Below are 12,287 nucleotides of genomic sequence, written 5' to 3' on the forward strand. Positions count from 1 at the left end.
TTTTGAAGGTAATATTGTCTCTTATTTATATACACCTTTAAGGAGGTATATAGACTAAATAAGGAAAACTACCCCCATTTACAATAGCCTCAAAACAATGAAATACTTGGGAATTAACTTAATGAAAGAAGTGAAAAACCTCTACAATGAAAAATATAGAACACTAAAGAAAGAAATTAAAGGAGACTTAGATTATGGAAAGATCTACCTTGTTTTTGGATAGGAGAATTAATATTGTCAAAATGACCATACTACCAAAAGCACTATTCAGATTTAATGCAATCAAAATCAAAATCTCAATAACATTCCTCATATAAATAGAAAAAGCAATCGTGTAATTCATGTGGAAAAATAAGAGACCCAAAATAGCTAAAGCAATCCTTAGCAAGAATAGTAAAGCAGGTGGCATCACTATACCAGATCTTAAACTACAGAACAACAGTAACAAAAACAGCATGGTATGGGCACCAAAATAGATTGGTAGACCAAAGGTACAGAATAGAGGACACAGAGATGAACCCACCTAACTACAGATATCTTATATTAGACAAACGTGCCAAAAACATACATTGGAGAAAAGAAAGTCTCTTCAACAAATGGTGCTAAGAAAACTAGAAATCCATATGCAACAAAAATGAAATTAAACCCCTATCTCTCGCAATACACAAAACTCAACTCAAAGTAGATCAAGGACCTAGGAATTAAACCAGAGACACTGTACCTAATTGAAGAAAAAGTAGGCCCAAATCTCCATCATGTCGGATTAGGACCTGAATTCCTTAATAAGACACCTATAGTGCAAGAATTAAAATCAAGAGTCAATAAATGAGTAGATTCCAACTAAAAATGCTTCTTCTCAGAAAAAAAAAAATCCGTGAGGTGAATAGAGAACCTACATTTTGGGAGCAAATTTTTACCACATGCACATCAGACAGAGCACTAATATCTAGGATATATAAAGAACTCCAAAATCTTAATACCAAAAGAATAAATAATCCAATCAATAAATGGGCCAAGGAACTGAACAGACAATTCTCAGAAGAGGATATACAATCAATCAACAAACATATGAAAAAATATTCAACATCTCTAGCGATCAGAGAAATCCAAATCAAAACTACTCTAAGATTTCATCTCACTCCAGACAGAATAGCAGCTATTAAGAATACAAACAACAATAAGTGTTGGCAAGGATATGGGGAAAAAGGCACACTCATTCACTGCTGGTGGGACTGCAAATTGGTGCAGCCAATCTAGAAACCAGTATGGAGATTCCTTGCAAAACTGGGAATGGAACCACCACTTGACCCAGTTATCCCACTCCTCAGTCTATACCCAAAGGACTCAAAAACAGCATACTACAGGGACACAGCCACATCAATGTTTATAGCAACACAATTCACAATAGCTAAACTGTGTAACCAACCTAGATGCCCTTCAATAGAAGAATGGATAAAGAAACTGTGGTCTATATACACAATGGAATACTATTCAGCATTAAAAGAGAATAAAATCATGGCATTTGCCAGTAAATGGAGTTGGAGAACATAATGCTAAGTGAAGTAAGCCAATCCACCAAAACCAAATTTTGAATATTTTCTCTGATATAAGGATGCTGATTCATAATGGGAATGGTGGGGGACGGGACGGGGACGAGCATGGGAGGATTAGATGAGCTCTAGATAGGGCAAAGGAGAGTAAGGGGAAGGGAGTGGGTATTGGGGTAGGAAAGAACGTGGAATGAGATGGACATCATTACCCTAAGTACATGTATGAAGACATGAATGGTGTGACTCTACTTTGTGTACAACCAGAGATATGAAAAGCTGTGCTCTATATGCGTAATATAAATTGGAATGCATTCTGCTGTTGTACATAACAAATAAGAATAAAAGCAAAGTTCATTACTCTATTATTATAACAAAAAGTAAAAACAATCCATGAGGAACCGATAAAATGTGGTTGGTCCATATAATGGAATATTATTCAGCCATATAAAGGAATGAAATATTGATATATGTTACAATATGGATGATGCTGGAAAACACTGTGCTCTGAAAAATCTAGCCACAAAAGATGGCTAAATACATTACTTCTGTTAGTCCCTTTATAAAAGTATCTAGAATAGGGCTGGGGATGTGGCTCAAGCAGTAGCGCGCTTGCCTGGCATGCGTGGGGCCCGGGTTCGATCCTCAGCACCACATACCAACAAAGATGTTGTGTCTGCCGAGAACTAAAAAATAAATATTAAAAATTCTCTCTCTCTCTCTCTCTCTCTCTCTCTCTCTCTCCTCTCTCACTCTCTCTTAAAAAAAAAGTATCTAGAATGGGGAAATAAATAGAGACAAAAAAAAGAATAGTGGTTCATTAGAGGATATAGGCAGAAGGAATGAAGAATTACTTATGATAGGTATATGGTTTGTTTTTCAGATAATGAAAATATTCCAAAATTAAGTGGTGGTGGTAGTTGTGCAATTCCAGGAATATGACAAAAACCAAACAATTGTATATTTTCAAATGATAAATCTTACTTACAATTGTTAATTATATTTCAATAAAGATATTAAAGATGTCATTATAACACAGGTCTATAGTCCTTATTTAAAATGTTTGGGCCAGATGTTTCTGTGAAGGTTTTAGATTACAGAAAGAGCAACACATTCCATTTATCATAAAAACAATAGTCCTTAAGGAATGTGGATAAAGAATGTTAATACTTCATAGAAAAATCTTGATATAAATTGTTTCATTCAAGGCTGGTTTTTTCCTCAGTTGAGTTCAGGCAAAACTTGGGAAATTTTAATTTTGTAGAACTTTTGGATTTTTAAAATGTAAATAATGGACACTGGGCCCTTATTAAAGATAATAACATTAGTAATAATACAACTGCTGATTAGCAGTTGCCAAATGTCAAATGGCAACTAATATGCCAAATACTATACTATACATGGTCACATACATGATTAGAAATTCTAACTTTTGCCGGGAACAGTGGCATACACCTATAATCCCAGCAGATCTGGAGGCTGAGGTAGGAGGAGCATTATTCCAAAGCCAGCCTCCGCAAAAGTCAGAAGCTAAGCAACTAAGTAAGACCCTGTCTCTAAATAAAATGAGAAAAAGGACTGGGGATATGTCGAGAGCCTCTGAGTTCAATTACCAGTACCCCACCCTCCCAAAAAAAGAAATTCTAACTTTCTCCTCCAATAGGTATAATTAACCCCAACTGAGGAAACTGAGTTTCCTTATTATTTAGTAAGTTAATTGCTCAATATAGTATTATTAAAATGATATGCTGAATATCAAGGTCTATATAAATCAGAGACAATATTATCTTCAAAACTATTTCATTATATAAGTAATAAAGGTTCAAAGTGGGATTTTACCTTAATCAAATTCACTGTAGACATTGAAAGAAAGTTTATTGAAAGAAATGCTAAACACTAATTGTTAATTTTAAATATTTAAAATATAAAATCCAAACATCTTCAAATATTCCATAATTAAACTATCATCTTAAGTTTCTGCAAACTTTTTATAAGTCCTATGTAAAAGTAAGGCAGTATGCAAACACACACATTATGTTTTATCTTAAAGATCTATCTTTTATCTACTGATGAGAAATCAGAACAGATTACTTTTTTACTTTACAGGAAACTTCTTAATTCTGAAAATATGAAATTTTTTTATTTATTTATAGCATAAGTTTATATTCCACATAAATTTATATAACACCGATGTTCCTAGGATAACTAGGGGACTGTTGATATACTGTCCTTCAAGGAAAAGTTTATCATAAGTAGGACATTAGTAGATCTTTCCCAAGGCAACTTTTATTTGTGTTCCCATAGAATTAATGAATCTTGGAGTATGCTGTACTTAAAAAATTCAAGAACCAATATTCTACAATACTAATCTGGTCATATTATTCTATCATTTTAAAACCTAAAATGGGTCCTCATTGCCTATAAGATGCAAACTGCTTTGCATGGTGTTCAAAAGCTTTCTAACCTTAGTCTAGCAGGTCCACATTGCCTAAACTCCAGGTGCTATTAACTATACCCTGTTCTAGCCACTAAACTTTTTTTTAATTTCCTAATCACAACATTCTGCTACAGCTTAATGGTTTCAAAAACCTTGTTCTTACCTCAATATAACCTTATCCCTAGTCTTATCTATCTTGAATTCATAGGTGTTCTTGAAGACTCTGTTTCAATTACGTATGTTATCTGTATAATTCCCCTATACATGACAGACAAATCTGTGATTATCTGATTGACATATAACTCACTAAATACTGCACATGCTAATCTCTATAAGCACTCATAATTTCAGCACAAAACAGTAAAGTATTCATTATTATAATAATGACATATTAACTGATTTTTGTCTTTGGAAATGAAAGTATGAAATCTTTGCAAGAGATTTGTTCCATCTCTACAGATGGGAAAGAGAAGTTCCAGATTATTAAATGTAAAGAATAAGATATTCTTGATGCTAAAACCAGTTCATAAAAGACCAGAGATACTGACATAAGAAAGCAATAATAGAGTAAATCGGGATTCCTTAAATTGAAAAGAAAAAGATTAATATTATACACTAAAGTTTATAATTCTGTTCAGGAGTTGTAAAAGTTTTTCTGTTTTCCAGATACAAATAATTTGTTTTGCATGCCAAGAGGCAAAATCAAGTTACTACTGTGTCACTACTATTTGTAGTATGCAGCCATGAAAGTGTCACATACACATCTCTGTGGCAATTACTCAACTCTGCTGCTGCAGTGTAAAAGCCACCGTTGACAATATGGAAATAAATGAATGTGGTTGTTTTCCAATAAAACTTTATTTATTAATAATAAAATTTGAATTTTCAATTCACAAAATGACACGATTTTTACAAGTTCATGTGATAGATATGGTGGGCCAGAGTAGGCCCATTGGTTATAGTTTGCAAATCAATAGTGTGGTTATATTTTTAAATCTGTTCATTCTCTTGAAATACTAGATTTCATATCTGGAATAAATATATTAGAAGGTCACAAAATTTTATTTAACCACAGAATGTTGCTACTGAATTAACTTTTACAATATATATCTTCTTATGCAGGTAAATATTAATTTTCAGTCAATTTTTAAGTAGATTTAACAAAACTATCTCAAGGTACTTCTATACTAGAGTATTCCATCAGTTTTGTACACAAACACATCATGGTTCTTTTTTTTTATATTATCATTTACAGTAGGTATCTTAGTGTTTTTCCCCTTATATACATATGGTCTTGTGTTGCCATCACATCAGAAATATAGTCTGCATGGGAATATTTTTAAAATCCAAAACGTTGTTCTGTTGTCTTCCAGCATTTTACACTACAGAAAAGAAGTTGGAAACCCACCTAATTTTTATTTCCTGATAATAACATGCTTTCGTCCTTTCCTTCCTATGTAAAATATTTTTTTATTTATTATCATCATTTGAAAATTTTGTGATATTTTCCCTTTTTGTGTTGTCATGTCTTATATAAAGACTTTCTGCATTCATTGGTCTTTCTCAGTTTGGGAAAAGTTTTACTTTCTTTTTGTTGTTGTTGTTTATTACCTTTTTTCAAATGCTTTATTCTATTCTTTTGGAAAAATTATCTATATTCTTGTCTCATCTTCAGAATCTACAAATATTAAAAAAATTAAGTGGTCTTCATTCTTTATACTCATATATATCATCTTACTTGTTGACATAAATTTTAGCTATATAACTTTTCAAGACTATACTCTGTATTGACTAAACTTTATGACAATATCAATTCTGCCTTTTACTGCTTCAAATACAGATTTTTAATGTTATTGTGGTAGACAGAATAATACTCCCCTGACCCAAATATGTTCCATCATAATTTTGAGAAACTGTGAATAAGTTACCTTATATGGCTCAAAGGATTATGTGGCATGATTAAATAAAGAACCTTAAAATGGGAAGATCTCCCTGGATAATCTAGATGTGTCTTGAAAAGTGGATGACCTTTCCCTGCTATATTCAGAAGAGGTGACTACATAAGAAGCCATAAAGATGCCATCTTGTTGACTATGGAAATGGAAGAAGAGAGAAGAAAGGAATGTGGGCAACCTCAAAAACTAGAAAAGTCAAGAAAATGAAGATTATCTTTCTGAGCCTCCATAAAGGAATGCAGCTCTGCAGATTCCTTTATTTCAGCTCATTGTGGTATATGTCAGGCTCCTCAACTATAGAACTGTAGGAAAATAAAATTGTTGTTTTAAGCTACAAAGTTTGTTGTAATTTGTTATAACAAGAATTTTAAAAAGTATATATCTCTAATATGTTTAGTTTCCTTGTACTCATTTTGTTTTCTCTATCTTCCTATTATCACATCATCAGTATCTGTCCTTTTTAAATAGAATTTTCCTATCTACAGAGTTCATGTATGCCTGAATATGTTAAATATCAAAGAATTCCCTGAAATGTTCTTCTTTAGCAGAAAATTACTTTTAAGTTTTCATAGGTATGCCTCAGAGTCTTCAGCTGATTTCCTTTGCCTTGATTTTGCAGGATGTTTTGTTCCACTTAATTCATTTTCAAATGCTAAATTTATTTATTTTTATATTTTTAAAAGAGTATATGCTGGTCCTGCATAGTGTAATGTTTTCCAAATATGTTTAGGAGAGATAACATGAAGGGGAAGAGAGGAGACACAGAACAGACCCCTAGAACAGAATCAGAAACTGATTATACCTGCCTATATTAAGAGGAAAAACACAACAACAACCCTGAAATGCCCCTATTGAGAGAAATTCAGTGCTATATTAAGTCTCTATGAATAATGGGAGTATATTATAATGTTCAAGTATATGGTTCAAAAACAATGGAAGAGAACCATATATCTTCAACCCTTCCTATATAATGAATTTGATCACTGGAAATGTTACAATATCCAAAAAATAATCTCTCTACTACAGGAGCCAAGTTTTTCCATCCAGTGTTATCTTCTACGTGGTTTAGGTAATAAACCATAAACAAAAATTAGAAATTTTCTTAGGTATCCATTTGTTATTCCTAATACCCAAAATATTTAAATATTTTCAACATTTAAAGTATGCAAAACAAATATGCTTAAAATACAGTCAAGTTTCTTTTCTCTTTGGTAAAATTTTAAGCTGTTCAATCTAATTGTTATGCTATTTTTGCAGCTATGTCCCTATGTAACACTACTATGGAACTAAATTACTTTATTACTATCCCCATTCTCCATGTTCAGTGGTGTAAAGCCATGAACTTGACAAGAGTCCCTCATTTATTTACCTTCAAATTCAATGAAAGAGATTGTTAAACCTCTGGATGTCAAACACATATCTTTTATTGCTGTTTAACATTTCAAAATTATTTCATAAAAATATATACATACCCATCTCACTCAAATTATCCAAAGATACTTAACATTTCTACCATATAGGAAATGTTAAATACATGTAGTAGCTATGAAAAATAATCAGTTCTAGGACTATATAATCATTATCTCTTTAGTAATAAATTCTTGAGGGTAGCAAATACAAAATATGTCTCACTAGTTAGTATCATTTTAGTTATTCTGAAAGAATACTAAGAAATATATATTCTAAGTAGTATTTTTAAGACTTCACCATTACAACCAAATCTATTGACATTAAAAATTGGGGAAATATGCCCTAGTTCTTTCATGTAGAAACATGTTTCTACATGAAAGAACTTCTGTAGGACCAATATTTCCATGGAAATGCCTTGTGCATTGGAGTGAGGGAAGAAAATTATTCTTTGTGAAACTTCATAATTCTTCTACATACCAAATATTTTACATCTCTAAACTTCAGGGTCCCAAAAGCCATTACTCACTTTAAAGATACTTTAATAACTCAAAAGTACTACCACACATTTCCAGTTAACCACCACAGTGGAAAACCAGAGCACTAAGTTACCAGTCCTGGCCTAAGATCCCTCTCCTTGTGTAGCTTCTCAGCAGGGGAGTTATCTGATCAGTGGCTGGAATATGCTGGTGTATATTATGCCAATGAGTACAGCTATGGAACACGCACAGCAGTGATTCTGGGTAAATGCATCTGTTCTGAAAAATGAAATTTTTCTATCAGCTAAATTTTTTTAGAGGATAAAAGAGGGTAGGAAATACTAGTACTTATTTTTGGTGTCCTATTTAAAGCACTAATCTCAATCAGCCTGTTAGTAACAAAGCTGATGTTGTAAACTTCTTACAAATTCAAAACAGTTCAAAAAGACTTACTACTTACTGAACCCCTAAAATCACGAAGTCCATTATCTTGTATCCATTTTTCCTCATTCTAGTTTCTATTGGAAATAGAGTTTAATAATGAAAGTCAAAGGAAAGAGTCAAATGTTAAAGAGTTCAAATTAAAGTTCTAAGGAAGTAAAAGTTACACATATATATCCTTAAGATTTATTACAAAAGTAAGAAATCTTTCCCTCTTCAATTCCGTCCTTATCCAATGATAATATGTTACATCTACAATTGATATTACAATTGATGCCTACTTTCATTGGTGACTTGAGCAAAGAAAATAATGAATTCTATTTACAGCCTTATAGGGTCTGATCATTATTGGATTAGAAACATGCTCTCCTGTCCTTTCAGGCTACATATGCACGTCATTAAAAAAAAAAAAAAAAAAAAAAGGAGGGATGGTGTGGGGAGGGGCTGAGGGCAGGTTATCCTGCAAGACATTTCAGAACAACCCTGAATCATTAATGAATACATTAGTGGTTTCTTGATTATTTCTAATCCTAAAGATTAAAAAAAATCATAAGGAAAAATTAAAAGTACTTTAAACAGAATAACTATTTTGTCAATTCAGATCATATAGACAGATTATAAGTATAAAATACTTTGTAAAGATGATTATTTTAAATACATTTTCAAATCAGTTCTTCCTAAAAGGAAGGACACAAACAAGTATCCCCACTTTAAAGATGAGAAAGAGTTATTACCTAAAAGGAATTAATGGGTTATTACCTAAAAGCAATTAATCCTGCCAGTTTCCTGACTTGTAGGCCAGTGCTCTTCCCAGTGTTAACAAGCAGTACAAGTTTCCTTCCTGAAGATTTACACTGCAAACCTGGCACAGGGAAGTGAAAGCAGAATTTTAGCTCCTTTGTTTTCTCTCTGGAATGTTTGCTCTGCTGAATCATTTGGGGCCAAGTGATATGAGCAAAGGAGAGGACATTTGAAATGGTTGTTACCCTACAGTCACTGACTGTCAAATATAGACCCAGCATAGGGGTTGAAGGGGAGAGCCTATAATGGGGAACCTCCAGGAATTAATTGTCTCAACTTTCTGAGAAAGTTCATTGAGCTCAGAAAAGCAGCAGAGAAAAATAACTGCAAGTGAAGAGAACAGATTCCTAAACCCTTCTTTCAGAATCATCCACATGGACACCAACATCTCCTGGATTAAGGGATTCACCAAGCACCAGGTAAAGTAACCCCGCTCCAACACCAACACCACCAACACCAAGTCCTCTTCTCTGCAAATATTTTGGTCTGCATACTTGTTCACTAATAAGGAGAAACAGAAAAACGAATAAGCAGAAATGATACACGAAAGGTAGGCCTCAATGAGAACTGCAGAACCAAGAAGGCAGCCCAGGAGGGTGGGGTAGGGGGTCGCAAGATAATTGACAGCAGAACGGTACCAATCACTAGCCAAGTGGAAAGCCTCAGGAAGTGGGCGGGACTAACGTTTCCAAGGCCCAGCGCCCGGCACCAGACACGCTGGCAGGGCAGGAACGGCGCGTTCCTTAGCAACCGCGGAGGCCACGCCCACCCTGCGCCCAAACCCCGCGCCCGCTTATCCCCTCAATCCCACCTCGAACGCCTATCTCCCGGGAAAGGGTCCTTAAGTGATTACCGTACCTACTAGGTTTCCCGAGTTCCGGGTTCCTCTTACAAAATCTCCCTTCCCCCAGTCCACTCAAGTACCGCTCCCAGGGGCCGAACGATCGTGTCCTAAACGTTTTGAGGACTCAATTAAGGAGGTGCGCCCGGAGCTTTCTTTGCAGGGTCTCCCCAGCCCCCTAGCCCTCACCAGATACACACACACACACACACACACACACACACACACACACACACACACACACACCTCCGCTCAGCCAAGGCAAGGGCTGACAAACTTCGTGTCCGGCTGGGAATGTTGCTGTCCACCGTCCTGTCACTCAGAGGCAGGGGCGGGACGAGCCAGGCGCTCGCCGCTATTCCCACAGGGCGGTTCGTAAAAGGGGCAGGGCTCACTCGGCAGAGGCGGGACCAACCCTCAGTCTTCTCTCTGATTGGTTGGTCTCTCTCCCGCCTCTGCGCGAGTCCTGAAAGCTAAAGCGCGGCTTGAGGCCTTTCCTTCTTTTTGAAATAAGTCAGAAGCTACCACACCTGTCCGGCAAGGTAGAAATGTGAAAACTGACTTATTTTACAGATATAGGACGAAAAGAAGTTATTGTGATATTGAACACGCCCCACCCCACACACCCTTATACTCCCAAATTGACACTCACAGGCAAGTATCCCTAGGTGGAAGACTGAACTGTATTTGAAAACAGTGTGTTGATTGCAGCTTTGGCCAGCCAAAAAAATAAAAATGAGAGAGGGGAGAGGGGAGAGGGGGGAAGATAATGAAAGAAAGAAAAAATAAACTTTATGTTAATTTTAATTTAAAATCTTAGGAAAGCTAATTGCTGAAATATGACCCACAACTAGGGCTTGGGGTCATTTTCGGGTACTTAGTTTTTATATCTATAAAATAAGGAAGAAATATTAAGATATTAGTTATTACTTGGAATGCATTTGACAATCTAATACTTCATGTAATATATTTATATAATCTTACAAAACCCACTAAGAGAAGTTATTATCCACAGCCTATGAACAATGAAACATAGGCTATGAGAGATTACATTTATTTAATTATTCAACAAAATCTAAGTGTCTGGAGTCATTTTTATACTTTAGTAAACTCAATTTAAATGTCCTTCAAAAAAATCATGCAACTTTCAGTTTGGTTTTTTTCTTGATGAATTATAATTTACCTATCTCTGGCTAGTCCATCATCTTTTAAAAAAAAAAAAATCTCATGAGAAAGTAGCATTCAAATAAAAGAAAAGTATAAATAGACTAACCAGAAGGTTCTTTGAAATTTCCCAGGATATCATGGCCAGGAATTGAATCCAAAATGTAATTTTATTTTGTGTCCTCCTAAATCATCTTCTAGTCTCCAGTTAATCTACCAGAAATAAAGGTAAAGTTAAACGTGATTATATTAATATCCTTAATCAGGTTCCTAGTGTGTGACTTTAAAATAGCAAACCCCACCCTTTTTTTAACATATCAAACCAAAACCAAGAAAAACAGTGTCTCTAGATAGTGCTTTGAGATTCAATTAAAATGCCCACCATCTTATGATAAAATTGTAGGAATAAAAGAAACACATTCCAATTGCAAATGATTTTATTTTCTTGTCCTGCTGAATTTCTAAAATCTGAAAGCTTGCTAACTGCAAATAACTCTGCAAAACTTTCTCAGTTTGTGTGACTCCTAGTCTTCATTATGTTTTTTTAATCTTTCAAAAATATTTGGTTTTAGTCTAAAAAGAAAGAGTTACAATTGTATGTTAAGTGCATTATATAAATAAGTACTGCAAATTTAAGCATTGAATGTATTTATTTGAATCCATTTCAAATAAGTATAAGTATAGCAAATACGTTTGGACATTCTCACATATATGTGAGAAAATACAAATATACATTTAAATAAATGCATTATATGCTTGTAAATTTATAATCATTGAAATAAACACAGTTATGTATTATCCATAGGTACAGCTCCAGATTTTTGAAGCATATATTCAAGTTTTTTGAAACTCTGTACCTTCTTATCTAGTTACACACCCAGCATAAAATACTGTGCTACATATGAGTAATAAATTTTTAAACTATGTCCCTGTGAGGAAATAAGGAAAAAAGAGCAGATAATAAGTCTATCCCTGAATCACTTGTGAACATATACTTAAGAGTTTGTCCTAACTAGTTATTCTACGTTTTACTGATGTGTAAATGAACACTAGCTAACTCATCCTATAATATAACTATTGTGAAGTAGTTTTATAAGTTTTTCAAAAGGTGCTCCAAAAGTGATGTTTCCAGTTAACTTTTAATACTCCCCAAACTTGGAGTATTGAGAGTTTTGTGCTATCCACATCTCAATTATTTCTATTGCACATCATGCT

At 34.2% G+C, this 12,287-nt stretch overlaps 1 protein-coding gene across 5 annotated transcripts in view; it reads right to left on the bottom strand.

The window, feature by feature from the left end:
- TRIQK (triple QxxK/R motif containing) overlaps positions 1-10,292 on the bottom strand; it is a 73,018-nt gene extending 62,726 nt beyond the window's left edge. The window contains exon 1 of one of the 5 annotated variants that reach the window (XM_081266423.1): positions 10,155-10,292. The gene's annotated coding sequence lies outside the window, so the exon portion shown is untranslated. Of the gene's footprint in view, positions 1-9,925; positions 10,009-10,154 lie in introns of those variants that run through there. The other 4 variants (XM_081266428.1, XM_081266427.1, XM_081266424.1 and 1 more) reach the window with 4 other exon arrangements.
- Between the last annotated feature and the right edge of the window lie 1,995 nt (positions 10,293-12,287).

The sequence above is a fragment of the Spermophilus citellus genome (genome assembly GCF_964194105.1).
Source record: "Spermophilus citellus genome assembly, chromosome: 14".
NCBI classification, from domain to species: Eukaryota; Metazoa; Chordata; class Mammalia; order Rodentia; family Sciuridae; genus Spermophilus; species Spermophilus citellus.